Genomic DNA, 16,054 nt, shown 5'->3' on the forward strand with positions numbered 1-16,054 from the left:
CGAAGGGACTAGCGAAAGTCGGGGGGCCTCCAGCCTGGCGGCATGCGGGGCCAGCCGCTGCGCGGGCGAGGTGCGGGCTTTCTGGGAGCCCGCGGCGCGGCCGCGTGGGGCAGGCGTGGGGCGGCAGGCCCGCGCCCCGGCGGGAAGGGGGCTCCGAGCGCCTGGGGCGCCGTCCCGCGGCAGCGCCCCCCTGCCCGGCGGCCCCGCTCGGCCGCAGGCGAGCCTTTCCGACGCCCCGGGCCCGCCGCGGCCGGCGGGAGCCCAGGGCCAGGGCGAGCAGCCGGAGACGCGCCTGGCGCAGGGGCTCCGGGCGCGGCCTCCGGGGCGGGCGGGGGGACCGGCCTCCGGGGCGGGCGGGCTCGCTGCAGGCGGGCCCGGGCCGGCGGGCCCTTCCCGGCCGGCCGGTCCGCATGGACCCGCGGGGCGTGACTTGGGTCGGAAACGAAACCGCCCCCGCCCGCGAGCCGGGAGGGCCGGGCGGGCGGGGCTCGCCCCGGGGCTCGCCTGGCGGACCGGCCCGGGAGCCCCTGGGCGGCGGGCAGAGGCCGGAGCGGGCGGCGGGCAGAGGCCGGAGCGGGCAGCGGGCGGGGCGGCGGCGCCGAGACAAAAGGGAGCGGAGCCGAGGAGCGGCGGCGGCTGCTTTGCCTCCCTTCCCGTCGGCCCCGCTCCTCGCTTCCTGCTGCCGGGAGCGGCCGCCAGCGGGCCGGGGCGGCCGGAGCAGGGACCCGCGTCGCCAGCCCGGGGTGAGTCCCGGCGGGGGCGCGGGGCCGCCGACATGTCGCGGGCGCTCGGACGGGCCGCTCCCGGGGCCGAGATGGCGGCCGGGGGGGGCACGTGGGGCCGCCAAGTTCCCCGCGCCGGGGCCGGACCTGTTGAGCCCGCGGCCGGGCCGCTGTGGGGCGGGGGCGGGAGGCGCCGTGGGGCGCGGAGGGCTCCGGTCTCGGGGCCGCTGCCCGCGGCGGGGACCGGCTGCCTGGGGCAGGGGCTGGGCAGGGGCCTGGCGGCGGCGGCCGGGACCCCCCCCCCCCGGCGCCCGGCCTGGCCCCCCCCCCGGCGCCCGGCCTGGCCCCCCCCCCGGCGCCCGGCCTGGCCCCCCCCCCGGCGCCCGGCCTGGACCCCCCCCGGCGCCCGGCCTGGACCCCCGCCCGGCCTGGCCCCCGGCGGAGACCGTCCGTGGGAGCGACCCGGCCCCTGCTCGGCCGGGGGAGGACGGGGCCCGGGCTGCCCTGCCTGGAAACTCCGCCCGCGGCGCCGGCCCCTCTCCCGCCGAGAAGCCCCCGGGGCCGGCGCGGCGGGCTTCGCCGGGTTTCGCTGTGGCGGCCGGGCTGAGAGAGGGGCCGCGCCGGAGCCCCGAGCGCCGCTGGCCCGCCCGTGCCCCCATGTGGACGTGGCTCGGGTCTTCCCTTGCCCTAGCTGCTGCTTGGCGGGGGCTGGAGCCCCCCGATGGCACAGCCCCGTGTGCTGGGCGCCCTGCCTCGGGGTCCCCCAGACCTGCTCTTGGGCCTTCCTCCTCAGCAGGGTGTCCTGTGGGGCACCTGGTACTCGCTGGCAGGACCCTTCTGGGCTACGGGTTGGGCTCAGCGGAGGGGAGGGAAAATCATCTCGTCACTAGCCTAGTGTTCTATAAAAGTGCCTACGATCAGGGGAGTTAGAGATGGGAAGAGCCTGGTTCAATAGGTCGGGTTCATCTAATGCAAATATTTGAGGTTTTTGCACTCTTGCCCGCCCACCCACTCTTGCCCGCCCTCTTTTATCTACACCTCTTATATTGCAAACAGATCTCACCTGCCTTCTGGAAAATGTCAGGAAAAAAATCTCCCTACAGTTCACAAAGGCTTTGTTCATGAGACCTCTGATCTGACTGGTCACCAACTTGTTTTGTGACTTTCCTTTGGAAAGTATTGCACATGGTGAGGAGCTTTCCCTTCTTACAATCACCTGTAATCACTCCACAGAATATAATAATTAATAGACTTTATTTAAACCCATTGTGTTGCAAGAGGGGAGAGGTGGTCAAGGCGGAAGGTGCAGCTCTGGGAGGTTAAAACTCCTCTTAAAATATAAAAAACCTGGAAACACAAAGTAGAGAAGGTTGGTTAGTCTCTAGGCTTCAGTCAGAATGGACAAGTTGTTTGTGGCATAAATGAATTAAGTTTATTTGCTCCAAGGCCTCAGGCTAAGGATTAAACTGTTTTACCAGAATCCATTTTAAACACCATTATACAATGATTCTGGTGGACTCTGTTTAAACGTGGTTTGTCTGGCCAATGTGGATTAGGCATAACCATTTAAAAATTGCATTCTAGGCTAGTTGGAGACCTAAGAAATCAAATATCCCCAGATGAACTCTGAAAAGATTGTGGATAGGAGCTTGTTTTACCATTTCCTGGGGACCTGTTCAAAGTAACCCTATTTTGGCAGCAAACCAAGGGACAATTTTTAATTATGATTTTAGTCTTCCCCTTGACTTGTGAAACATTCCTATTGGAGTCTTTCCTCAAATTCTTTTGATCAGACAATGTATGGAGCTGTATTTGCACCTGATTGTGGCAATGAAAATCCTTCTGGCAAAGAAATGGACGTGCCCCTCTCTCCATTCTAGAGAAATGATTTAAACAAAAAAAAGTGAGGAATACCCTTCCAATGGAAAATCTCCACAACTGCCGGCTAAATACATATGGCCATCTTGCAACCTGGTTCCCATTTTCTGAATATGCTAGACTGATTGGCTCCATAAATACAGATAACACATTCTTTCCATATGCAAGGTTAAAGAAAAATAGATAACTTAAGTATTATTACAAACTGTATGCAAGTTAAATTGTTTCTTCACCAAACAGGACAGCTTTTCGCCTTGTTTGTGTTCTGTTTAATCGTTATGATGTAGTTTTAATTTTATTAGACTAAAAAGTATAAAGGGATTGTAATTTGTAAACCAGTTTAGTAAATACCCCTCAGAGACGGGATGAATGAGAGAGTCAGCAGCATTGTGCTAATGAATAGGCAATGGGCTATTTGTGCATGAGCCAGAGTGATTATTTCAGGACGTTTGCTGCTAAGTGAGACAAACATTCCATATGTTGATCAATGTGATCGTTTTTTTCATATTAATTTTATATTGAGACTTAGGCCCTAATTCAGAAAGGTACTTTAACACATGCCTAACTGTAGCACAGTCCTGTTAACTTCAATTGAACTAATCATATGCTTAAAGTTAGGCACGTGCTTCAGTCCCTTGCCAAATTGGGACCATAATAAAAAGAATAGGCTAGTGTAGGTGGGTGAGTTGCCATTATTACTCTGACTAGGAATTGCGCTAACTCTTCTGTTCTTGCTACCCTGTCTGCCTCTTCCCACTCCCCAACCCAGTTCTTTCGCTGGTCCACCTGTTATGTCTTGGCTTTTAGACTGGATGCTATTTCAGAGAGAGACTGTCATTTTCTACACGTTTGTTCAGTGTGTGATGTCACCACCTCTGCAGTCCAGTAAGGGCGCCCACTTCTAGGCTTCTGGCTCCCCAGCTGTCCTCTCTCTGGGGCGGAGATCCTGTGTTTCTCCCTCCTGACATGATTTTCCCCAGGGTGCACAGTTCCCTACCTACACTGTTATTCCCAGCAAGCCAGGCTGCCTAAGCAGGCCAGCGCCTGCACTTTGCTCACTCTTCGAAGGCTATGAACAAGGTAATTGCTCAACTTAAGGGTTTGTCTTAACACACAGTGCTGCAGCAGTGCTGTGGGAATGCTTTAGTGAAGATGTTACTATGCTGACGGGAGAGCTTCTCCCCTCAGTACAGTTAACTCACTTCCCTGCAAGGCGGCAGCTACGTCAACAGGAGAAGCTCTTCCATCGACACAGCCGGGTATAACTGTCGTTCAGGGTGTAGTTTTTTTACACCCCAAGCGATGTAGTTATCCTGATAATGGTTTGTAATGTAGACCTGGCCTGAGTTACAACACAGCTATTTCTGAGCAAGCACGGTGAAAGCATTACAGAGAAAACATTAAAACAATAAAGGGGTCTACACGCATGCTAATAAGCTTACCGGATATCTCGCCAACCCCATCAGAGGCTCTGGTAGGAGTCAGTCCTTCAAACCCCACCAGGAGGGTTTTCTGTGATTACAAGCTCAGAATAGCATTCTTTTAGAACAAGCATGCCCATGCATTGGTTAATCTTTCCTTTATGCAGTTTGGGCCTTTGTTTTTTGGGTTCCAGGAACAGGAAATCAGCAGACAGTGATTCCTTCCTCAGGGTGTAGCTTCAAAAGACTGGGGTTTTTTGCATAATCAGAGGTGAGAAATTTGCAATCATCTCCCCATTGGGATTTCCCAGGCAAACCACCTGACACTGTTTGTTCGAAAGCCTGTTGTCTGGCCCGTTGTTCAATATAGTCCTTTGAAGTTCATAACATTTCCCAGGGCTCACAATCATACAGAACTTTTGCATTTAATACAGTGAACTCCAAAGATGATTAAACTTAATACATTTTTTTTTCAAGGATATTGCAGGAAATTGCCATATCTGTCACATCTAGCATAATGGGGGCCTGACCTACTTGGCCTGTAAGTTCTACTGCACTATAAATAAACTTTCTAAAAGTTCTAGTTTGGGTCTCTTTTGGATACACCTTTTATGTAGCTGCTAGTGGGTCTTTTATTTGTCTTGTTTGAGGCAGAGACCCAAGAGCCTGGCTGCTGCGCAGCATTCCAACCTAGGGGGCACATCAAGGGTGTTCCCTTCATCTCAAGCTATGGATTTGGGGACAGACGGTGTATTCCAAGTGGCACTTATAGAGCTTTTACCTTTTCTTTCTTATTCTGGTCTGCCACATTCCCTCCCTTTAACCCTAATTGGCTGCACTCTGTGCTCTCCCCTTCCCCAAACTGACTGTGATGGGCACAATAGTGGTTAGACTGTAATAAGTTGGCCTGATTCACTTTCTCCTATTTTTAGATACACTTTTTCCCCGAAGAGAAGCTTATTTTAAAGGTGTCATATTCTTGTCTTCCCTAATTTTGACGACAGTTAGCTTGGAGACCAAGAGCATTGGAGTTTGAGGTTTCTCAGCCTTTAAGTCCAGGAGTAGTGTTGAATCTTCAATAAGGAGAACTTTGCTCCCACCAGTTTCAGTCAGAATAAGCTGAGTTTAAAATAAGGGTTAAAAAACAAAGTTTTAAAAAAATTCTAACTAAAAATCCATTTCCTCCTTAACTGTTCAGGTTTCACTTCCCTAGCACTTGGGGCAACATAATCCTTTGATTTCTCAACTTTTCTATAGTGTCCCCCAGGCCAAAGAGAGGAGACAACCTCCATGCCCGCTGGAGGGGGAAAAAAACAGCGGGGGGAGGGACGGGGGACAACAACTTTTCTTTTCTTCTTTTTTAAATGTCAGGCGTCCTCAACCTCTGAACATTGTAAAGAAGCTCTCCTTTCCCTCCACCTCCACACAACCTGCCCTCCCTCCCCTCTTTTCAGGCCACCTCTGGTCTTACTGTAGAGAGGCTACAGTAGAGGGACAGTGTCTGAAATGTTCTCAAGTGTAGGGGGAAAAAAAAGAGCACACAGGAAGTTCACCTGGGTTCTTGAAAAACTGTTTCCTGGTCACAAAGATGAAGTGCTCTGAGAGATTGAGGTGACTGAAATACTAGTGCTGGAGCAAACTGATAATTTAAAATGCGATAAGTCACCAGGCCCAGATGGTCCATCCATGGGTTCTGAAGGAACATAACTAGGAAGTAGTAGAAGTAGCTACCAACAAAATTATTCAATCTTTAATTTAAAAACAGCCACTGTTCCAGAGAATTGGAAGGTAGCAAGTATTGCACCCACAACTTAAAAAGGCTGTAGGAGAAATCCAGGGAATTATAGGCCTATGAGCCTTACATCTGCACCTGGCAAATTGGGTTAATTGGCAGTGAATAACAAAACACCTGGAAGATCATGATCTGATAGGGTCTAACCAGCATGTATTCCACAAAGGAAAATAGTGTCTCACTAATCTCTTAGAATTCTTTGAACATGTCAAGAAAGTAGTGGATGAAGGAGAACCAATTAACATAATATATTTAAAGGAGTACTTGTGGCACCTTAGAGACTAACCAATTTATTTGAGCATGAGCTTTCATGAGCTACAGCTCACTTCATCGATGAAGTGAGCTGTAGCTCACTTGAAAGCTCATGCTCAAATAAATTGGTTAGTCTCTAAGGTGCCACAAGTACTCCTTTTCTTTTTGCGAATACAGACTAACACGGCTGTTACTCTGAAACCTGTCATAATATATTTAGATTTCCAAAGGGCCTCTGAGAAGACACCCCACGATGACAACTTCAGTAGTCTCGTGTGGGAAGAGGCAAAGTTGTCAGGGATCAAAAAATGGCTAGGAGACAGAAAGCAACAAGTAGGATTAAATGGTCAGTTTTCATCATGGCCAAAGGTTAAGAGAGGAGTCTGTAAGGTCCTGTGTTTATTATGTTTGTTAATTATCTGGAAAGGTGGGGTGCAGTGAGGTGACAGAATGTATAGGTTACACAAAGTGAAGGTTAGTTAGGACTAGAGAGGTTTGTGAGGAACTAGAGTGAGACCTATACAAGCTAGATGAAATTTAATTTTGATAAATGAGAAATAATGCACATTGGAGAGAAAGTTTAACTTTTCATCACCTTGTAAGTTCCTAAATTAACTGTATCAACCTAAGACAGTGACCTGGATGTCATTGTGGACAGCTCAATAAAAACTTCTGTGTAATTTGCAATTGTAGTCAAGACTAAAACAATGTTAGAGTGCATAGGAAATGGGATAGAAAATAATACTAAAAATATCATAATGCCTTTATATATATATATATATATCTCCAATTTCATCTGGATACTCTGTGCTGTGTTGGTCACTCCATCTGAAATAGGATATTGCAGAAGTAGAGGGGCTTCAGAGAAGAGCAATTAGAATGATCAGAGGCCTAGGGAAAGCTCTCATTAATACAGATTGTAAAGAAGAAGGGAACAGTCAAAGAAATTGAAAGTGGGAAATTCACAATCGATAAAAGAAAATACTTTTTTACACGGTGTGTGATTGTGGAACTAACTGCCATAGGAAGTCGTTGAGGCCAAGAACTTAAAGGTGATTGAACATTGACATGAATATCCAGACTTGTCATAACTCCTGTCCCTTCCGAAATGTTTGTCTTAAGTCTTGATGCATAAGGTTTAATGACCATCTGTAACTATTGCAGATCAGGATGAGACCTTTTTTGAGGGGAATGGGGGTGTCAGCGGGCAGGCAGATTATCCCATAGACATCTGTCTGCTGTAGGGTTCTTGCACTGTCCTTTGAAGCATCTGGTTCTAGATACTCTGGGACAGGATACTGAACTAGGTGGACCTCAGGTCTGATCTAGTCTGGTAATTCCTATCTTTCTATGAAACTCTGCCATTCTGGATTTGCTGTGGAGAGCTCTTTGAGCTAAAAGGTGTTTTTGGGTTTGCAGGGGGAGCTTACATTTAAAAGGAAACCTGGGCAGCTCCAAAAACCTAGAATAAGCATGTTTACTGTAGGAAAGGGATTGTGACAAGCAAAAGCAGATATGTGATCTGCAGTGGCCCATTACTTAGGGCAGAGAGTCTCAATCAGAGAAAGGTAACTACATAGATGTAACATATTTAGACTTTTGTAAGGTGTTTGACTTTATACCTCAAGATGTTCTGATTAAAAAATTAGCATGTGATATCAGTCATGCATCTGTTAAATAGATTGACATCAATCAGTCAGAGTTTTTCAAAGGTAATTGCCAATGGGGAGCCATCATGGGGGTGTTTCTAGAGAGGTTGCATAGGCGTAGGTACTATGTCCTGGTGATGATCAATGTTTTCATCAATGATCTGAAAGTAAATATAAAATCACTGCTAAAAAAATTTGTGGATGATGCATAGAATGACAGCGTGGTAAATAATGAGGACAAGGCAGTCCTAGAGAGTGGCTCGCTTGATAAGCTGGGCCCATTCAAACAAAATGTGTGTTAATAAAGCCAGACGCAAAGTTGTCCATCCAGGAACACAGAATGCCAGCCATACCTACAGAATGGGGGCCTGTATCCTGGAGAGCAGTAACTCCAGAAAGGTTTTAGGGGACAGAGTAGACGAGCAACAGGAGAAGGGAGGTGGTGATTACCTCTGTAGATGGAACTGATGAGACCAACCCTGGAACACTGCGTCCAGCTCTGGTGTCCACACTTCTAAAGGATGTTGGAAAAATTGGAGAGGGTGCAGAGAGGAGCCAGAAAAATTATTCAAGTGTTGGAAGAAATGCCTTTCAGTGAGAAACTTAACAAGCTCCATCTGTTCAGTTCATCCAAAAAGAAGAGTGAGAGGTAACTGGATTAGGGTGAAAGTACCTTTCCTGGGAGTAAATGCTGGGCACGGACGTGCTCCTTTGCTGAGTGGGGAAAGGCAGAACAGGGTTCAATGGCTGGGACAAAGCTACATTAAAACCAGGCACAAATTTTAAGCTTGAGGGTGACTGAGCATGGGAACAAACCACCACAGGAAGAGGTGGCTTCTCCCTCCCTTGATCTGAAGATCTGCAGACTGTCTCTTTCTGGAAGCTACGCTTTAGTCAAACACAAATGATTGGGCTCAGTGCAGGGGTAACTGGGTGACTGTAATGGCCTGTGTTGTACAGGAGGTCAGGCTAGACTACCTAATGGTCCCTTCTGGCCTGAATATCTATGAATGGGTGTCAGGGCCACAGCCACTCTGCCCTTCCCATCTTGCTGAATGGAAGTGGAAGCTAGATCCCAGCTAGCTGGGAGGGGAATTCTGCAGGAGCCACATTAGGAAAAAGGGGTGTTTGTATGTTGAAGGTTGAGAGCTACAGACTTAGTGAAAGTGCAGACCCTCCAGCATTATTTGTCAAACAAATCAGTGACTGTTTGTACTTGTGGTTCTGCATCTTATTTTCATGGCTGTCCTCTAGGGGACTCACACTCACACACAGAATTGGTCTGCACCTCTCATGATGATAACTTAACACCTGCGACAGTTACCCTTCACATAATGATTACTTAAATTAGTAGGGGTAGAAGGGGAAGTTATTCACTGTCTCAGTGGGAGAGTTCCAGATACCGGACAAGTGATAAGTCACGGGCCCTTCTTTAAATGTGGTGAAGGAGCTGATGGAGAAGAAACCAACAATGGAGGAGTTGACTGAACAGGGAGTAGATGGGTATGAGGTCAGAAGTCGTCAGCTCCTTGGAGCTTCTTGGAAATCATACCATCTCCAAATCCATTTGGAAATTGATGGGAAGCTAATGAATGCTGATCCCACTTCCTGTAGCAAGAGATTACTCTGCCCACAACGTTGCAGGCCCCTGAAGTTGAGTAGCAATATAGGAAGGCAGTTAAAAAATGGAACTGCAGAAGTCATGGTGGAAAATTTAAACAGATTTCAACAGGGAGAGACAATGACAAATCCTGGCAGTGTCCCCCAATGCTGGTGATGAGCACCTTTCGACAAAGGAAATATGGAAGGAAAATGAAAGTTTGGGTCAAAGATAGTGAACACTTCTATTGTGATGTAGGGGACTTCAGGTGTGAATTCAGAAAAATGATTGTGAAGTCAGACATAAGGACTTCAGTCTTGGATGCATTTGGCTGTAGGAATTCCAGTCATGCCCGGGTGCTGGCAGTCAAGGCAGGTAGAGAGGGCATTCTTGGATCTTTCTGTCATCTGAGGGAAGTGTAGTATTGTGTGTTGCTCACATGTAAATGATGTGTAAGTTTGAAGCTAATAAAGCAGGATCCCTGATGACGAAAAGCGGGTAAAGGACTGGATCTTGTGACTTCTTTGGGTAGATGGCCATGGAGAAGATGTAAAGCCTCCACCAGAAATGGCCTGGAGAGAACAGTTAAAAGGTTGGTTTGAAACCAGAAGAGGAGGGTGTCTGAGACACCTGTTTTCCCAAGGTATTTCAGAAGGAAAGTGGCTGCTGGCCCTGAAAGTCACACTGGGATTAGGAGAGGCATGAAGCTGGTTATTAGTGACCCAAATGTGCCCTAGGACTCTAGGAATGTAACTGGGCCTGACAGTACCTGCTGCTCCCTTGTTTTTTTTCTTTAAGTTCTGGAAGTTCTTGGGGCTCTTAATACAGAATTACTCTGCCAGATGTGCCGTTGGGGTCTGTTTGGTGGGGTCACATGCTTCCAGGGGTGGTGGTTTTCCTTTTACATATTACAGTTAAAAAATAAAACTCCCTCCTTAAACTGGTGCCCGTTCACTGTTAATGAATGCGCACACACCCCCAGTGTGGGTCCATGTGTCAAAGTGAACCTGGAACATAATGGCAAATTCTGATCTTGGCTCCTGCCAATCCTTGAACATCTATGGCACTGTATGCAGATGATGCTGATAGCCAGGGACAAAGGGCTGGGCTGGGCTGGAACTGGAGTTTCATGGCAACCTCGTTTTCCGTCAGTTTGAATCTAACTCTTAACGTGAGTTGGGAAAAGCGTTAGTTTGTAGGGACCTGGCCGCAGCGCTGTCCTGCCTGAGAGAGGGAGCCAGCTGGAGCCTGTGTACCGCTGCCTCTCTGTCGTATGGGGAGAGAAGCTTCAGGGTCAAAGGTTCTTTGCACTTTATCGGTCTGGAATCTTCTCCAGAGCCTGAAGACAAGACTATCTTTCCATGCGAATTTCTTCTAATTAGGAGATGGTTTGGGGAAGAACTTATTTATCAAGGCGAGGTGGTAGGCAGCTATGTTTGTACATGCTCATTGATTTTATACTTGAAAATCTGGCTCTGTCATGCAGATTTCTTACTTTATTGAGCACAGTTTAATTCACACTGGTGTTGGGAGAGACTGTGAAGGTAGCTTGGCATGCTGGCCAGACATAATTGATACCTGGCTGTAATTTGTAGGGTCTAGGGAAGAATTTCATGTCTAAAAGCATTACAAAGCTATCTGCTCTCTTGTACAGATCACTTGTGTTTTCTGGTAGACGTTGGTGTGTGTTAGAGAATTTATTTGGTATTTGTTTTAGAGAGAGAACTTGTACTTTAATATATTTAAGAATCAGAATAAAACCCCTATTGTAGTTTGGAAATGTATGGCATATGACCATTTTCGGACTCTAGCTGCTGTCTAATCTGACCTCTTCAGGGGAGAGAACTCAAACAGATGCACATAAGTTTGGTTTGTATTATTTTGTCAGTGTTCTCTTCAACAGTTACACAACAAAGTCTCTTAATGCAAGTTAGGTCATTACATGGTTGTCATACAGTGATAAAGTTCAATAAATCCTTTTTCTTTTCTTCATCTCTTCTTGATGCTCCCTGAGTCAGGCCTCCGTGCCTCTGAGGTTTTTCTGACTAGATCTACACAATGTGTGCCAGAGATCTACACATTTCAAAGATTCTTCCTCTGGTGTTCCACTTGTTCTCATGGTGTGTTGCTGTTTTCCTTACCGTGGTTCTTGCTGCTTTTGGTTAAGGGTTTCCATGTTATCCATTAAGACTCCTGCTTTCAGAAATTTATGACTTGGTTGTGTAAAGGCAGTAATTTTGTTTATAAAATGTATCCCCAAAATAAACTTGTCATCTTCATCACAATTCTTTTATGTTTGGCCATTTAAAAAAACGACATTCTGAATTTTGCTTTTAGACCTTTTTAATTTTTTCCCTAAACTGTATTAACTCCCTCCCATGATAAACTCTTTATTATACAGACTGGTTAACATACATGCATAGGAAAAGGTTTTTGATTCACACACCCCAGTGAAAATTTCCTGAGACCTTTCAATGGATTTGCTATATATATGCATGACTCTCTGGCTTGGTAAACAGAAAATGAATCCGCCATTAGCCGAAGGTCAGTGATCTGGTAAGTATAGAAGTTGGCTCTCATTGCTGGACGATAATGGCTTCTAAGGGATAGCCGGGCAAGTGAAGGTTGGATTTAGCTTATCTGATGTTCACCTTTAGCATCACGCAAAGCTAAGCAGGAACTTTTTTGTTTTTAAAGCCTATCACAATCTGACCATAATCTGACCTACCTGTGTCTCATGCACCAGTTGATGACAACACTGACCTCCCCTTTCTTTATATCAGTGATGTCCAACCTCTGCCCCTTGCGGGTGACAATATGGAGAAGAAAATACAAATTTGATTATTAATTGAAGTGTTTTCTGAGCCACACCCTGTAATTTTTAAACCAAGTGTTTGAATGAGTCCAACTGCCTCCCATCACTTCCCTTGCATCTATAAAACCAGGGAGAGGAGGTTGGTCGACAGGGCCTCCTGTGACTGTGGGGCCTATTTCCGATCCTCCGTCCGTTCACACATACGGACAGAGTTCCTCTGGGCGGCGTCCGTTGGCTCCCTTGATGCCTTTGAGGAGCAGTGGGCACTGTCCGGGGTTCTCTGCTCCGTGTCCCCGTCAGGTTCCCTTCGTTTGACCCTTTGACTGCACTCCTGTCCTTGTTATTTCATTAGTTGTCCCCTGGAATCACTTGGCTTCCAGGTCCTGTGGATCCTCCCCTTAGGCTGAGGGGCGGGGGGGGCCCTTTAGCAGTGGGCAGGCGGAACCTGGATCCCAATAGGATCACTTCCCCTGCAGCCTCAGGAGCAGCTAGTTGGTGAGAACTGATAGTTCTCTGAGCAACAGTTGCCTCTTCCTTGTGCATCTGCTTAGTGGTTCCCCAGGAGAACTTGCTGCATGGCAGGGTTGTTGGAGCTCTCAGGAAAGCAGGAGAGGAACCTAGAAGGGTGGCTTCTCTCTCCCACCCAGTCACCCAGAAGGAGCAATGCTGAGAAACAACAGCTAGTCTGGTGCCCTGATTCTCTGCTGCAGCCATGAGTGTAGGCTGGGGGTGCTCTGACTTCTGCCAGCTGGCTGTGGTCTCCAAAGTGACCATGCACTCCATGGAGAGAGCCGTTGTGTAGTCTGCTCTGTCCATTCGTCCCAGATTTGGGCTCTGCACCAAGCGCTGTGGGCAGGAAGGCATGTAAGCCACCTTTTGTGGCTCTGTGCCCACTGGGGACTCCCTCACACAGAGGATGGGAAGGTTTCCACTCCTTTGGCCCCTGGGTAGCATAAAGGGGGCAGGACAAAATCTGCCCCCATGTTTTGATTGTGGCCCCTGGCCTTTTTAAAATATGGTTGGGCCTGGGAGCAGGCTCCCTTTCAGGAGCTTTATCTCCGCTCCTCAAGGCTGAAGCTCTTCTCCTTCCAGGCAACTGGGCACCCCCAAACCCAGCTTGCTGCTGGTCCGTGATCCACCTGACCCAGCAGCTTCCGATACCGTCGTTTCAGGGAAACCAAGAATTCTGACCTTGGGTCTTGATGGGTACATTAATAAATGTCTTGTTTAAAAATTAAAAACTTGGCTTGTTTTAAGTCTTAAGGCACACTGTTAGTTAATTATTTGAAATCTTAAACATCCTCTCTTAGAGAAGTGTTGCAGTTCCTCTCCTAAACCAAGGCCAGCACAATCATCTGCTTTGTTTTTATGGGTAATTTTCATGCACCAAAATCGTGGTGTCTCCAAGTTTGGCTAAATATCAAGGCCCAGCCTATGGCATCCAGAAACCGGGCAGGCTTGAAGTCCACCTGCAGTTCATATTCATAGGTGATCTAGTGAGTTCCCGAGAAAGAGGGAGGAAGGAGTGATAGAATTACAGAAGGATAAATGCTTGCTTGTTCTACATTTATCTTTCCTGTTTCTTGGTAGCAAATGTTTGTATGTATGTGCTCCAAGGCTCCAGACAGTTTCTCCCTTTGCCATTTTTCCTTTCCACTGACTGACATTTACTGCTTGTCTATATTTTCCTTCATTTCAATAGACTGTCTCTCCCCTCTCTTCCTTTTTTATATATATATATATATATATATATATTTTCCCCCAAGCCCTCCCTTTGTTTCTCCTAACATCCCATCTAGTGACCAGTGGCCCAGCACCCTATTCATCCAGGAAGACATGAGTCAAAAGCCTGGGCTTATTCCCTGGCCATTCAGTGGTGAAATGGTGGTGGTGCTGGAAATTTTGGGGGAGCAGTATCCCCTGCAGAGAGCCAACATACCAGCTGCTCTGTGGATTTTTTTTCTAACTCTTGAGATTAAGAACGTTTCGGTTTCTGTGAGCTTGCAGCTAACAGCACTGGAAATAAAAGGAGCAAGCTGCAGGAGGGCATTTGGATGTTTTCCCTTGGGGAGGTCTTTGTTTAAAATTTAATACTCTGTTACTCTCTTTCTAGATGGATGCTAGCTCTTCTCTAACGTGCTGTCACTTTGACACTTTCTCTCTCTAGTTTCCTTTCTCCCATCTTTCCAGCACAATTCCATTAAGCCTCTATTGTAGCTGTCCCATTTTTTAATACAGACATGTCCACAACATAAGCTTTAATAGTCTAGAATTATTCAGAGTAGAAAGTTGGGCACACTAGTTCAGCATAGCAGGGCTGAAAGAGCAAGCAGTCAGACACCTGTCCCCTCTGTAGTGGGGCAGGGTTTTTCTCTTGTTCTTCCCAGACTGCCTCAAGGATCTTTTTAGGAAAACACCAACGTGCTGTGCAGATTTCCAGGACGGGTTCTAGCTAAGTAGTTGCCTTTCTCGGAAGTGCTGATTGTAATTTGAATGATGATGGATTGTGGGTAGGTGTTTATAGTTTCCAGATGGAATATGAAGAAGCAAAGATTATTGAACTCTTCCTATGATCCCTGATAGAAGCCTTTCCACTTTTGAGCTTTCTTACTTGAAAAGGGTTAATTTTAAAAGATGAATACTAATGTATTGTGGTGCAATGCAAACCACTTGACCTGAAATGGGTAACGATTATTGTCAGGAATGAATTGACTAGTGCCTGCCTCACTTGTCCTGCTGTCCTTCAGTTTAGAGAGTCAACAATGTTTTCTCCTTGGCCAGGCATTTATTATTTAAGACCTGTATTTATGAGTTGCACTTTACCGTGTGAGTAGACACTAACCTTAAAAGTCATGGAACTGCTACTCGGTGTAAGAGAAGCAGAACTGGGCTCTGAATTCATAGGCTCTTGTGGCACTCAAGAGAAATTCCTTTGGAGAAGACAGAATCATAGATGGTAAAATTGAAAGGAACCTCTTGGGTCACAGAATTAAACGAGGAGGGTTGGACTCATTCTTGTCTTTCCCAGTTGTATTCTTCGCTCATTCAGCATGTTTTATGGAACCCCAGTAAGATCATTTTGGAGCTCATCTGCTGAAGACCGTAGGTGTTTGATTTATGAATGGTTTTATTTCATGATTATCAGCAAGGTGCACGCACAAGCAAATGATTTCTGCAGTTGGATATTCTGTGTATTTATAAGGCCTCCTTCAATGCCAGAGAGAGAGGCAGAGACTGATCTTTTAAAACCTGTGCACACAGTCACAGTAATTGTACTCACAAGGGTCACGCTGTTCCTCTAAGTTCAGAAGATACCAAGAATTGCTCATACTTAGTATCCCCAGCGTTTACATGTAAGCACATATACAGACAAGAGAAACCTTAAAACATTTGTAATGTGTTATAATATATTTGTAACAATTTAAATAACAATAAAAATTTCCCACCCTGGGAGCTGATCCCCATGAACCTAAGCCAGCCATTGGATTTTCCACTGTACGAACCAACATCCTTTCTAGAAGTGTTTTCAGAATGTGCTGGGTGGTGGTGGATTGATACTTCACATCCCTTGAGGAGCAAAGCAGTTGTATTCTACAGGTTGGTTTGATGTCTCAAGATTCGAACGACAAAAATAGGTTATAAAATGCATCCAGGACAGTTGGCACAGTATTCTGTTCAGATGCCCCACCAGTCAAAGACGGAGATGATTATGGATCGGTGTATGAAAGGACCCAGTGGCCTCCCTGACCCGCTCTGTGCTGGCCTGTGCAGGCCGGTGGAAGGCCTCTTCGTTCTGCCGCACACATGGGCTATGAATGCACCACTTCCTTTGACTGCTTCATCTGTGCCTCTCTCGTACACATGGGAACTGTGGGGCGCTTAGTGGAGTGGAAGTTCTGAGGGTTTCACTCCACTACAGACAGGT

General features: G+C 47.2%; 1 protein-coding gene across 3 annotated transcripts in view; it reads left to right on the top strand.

Moving 5' to 3' along the window:
• The first annotated feature begins 521 nt into the window (after positions 1–521).
• Positions 522–16,054, top strand: part of ZNF710 (zinc finger protein 710) — a 50,996-nt gene continuing 35,463 nt past the window's right edge. For all 3 annotated transcript variants that reach the window (XM_073304576.1, XM_073304575.1, XM_073304577.1), the window contains exon 1: positions 522–743. The gene's annotated coding sequence lies outside the window, so the exon portion shown is untranslated. The remainder of the gene's footprint in view (positions 744–16,054) is intronic.

This window comes from Lepidochelys kempii, chromosome 10 (genome assembly GCF_965140265.1).
Source record: "Lepidochelys kempii isolate rLepKem1 chromosome 10, rLepKem1.hap2, whole genome shotgun sequence".
Classification (NCBI taxonomy): domain Eukaryota; kingdom Metazoa; phylum Chordata; order Testudines; family Cheloniidae; genus Lepidochelys; species Lepidochelys kempii.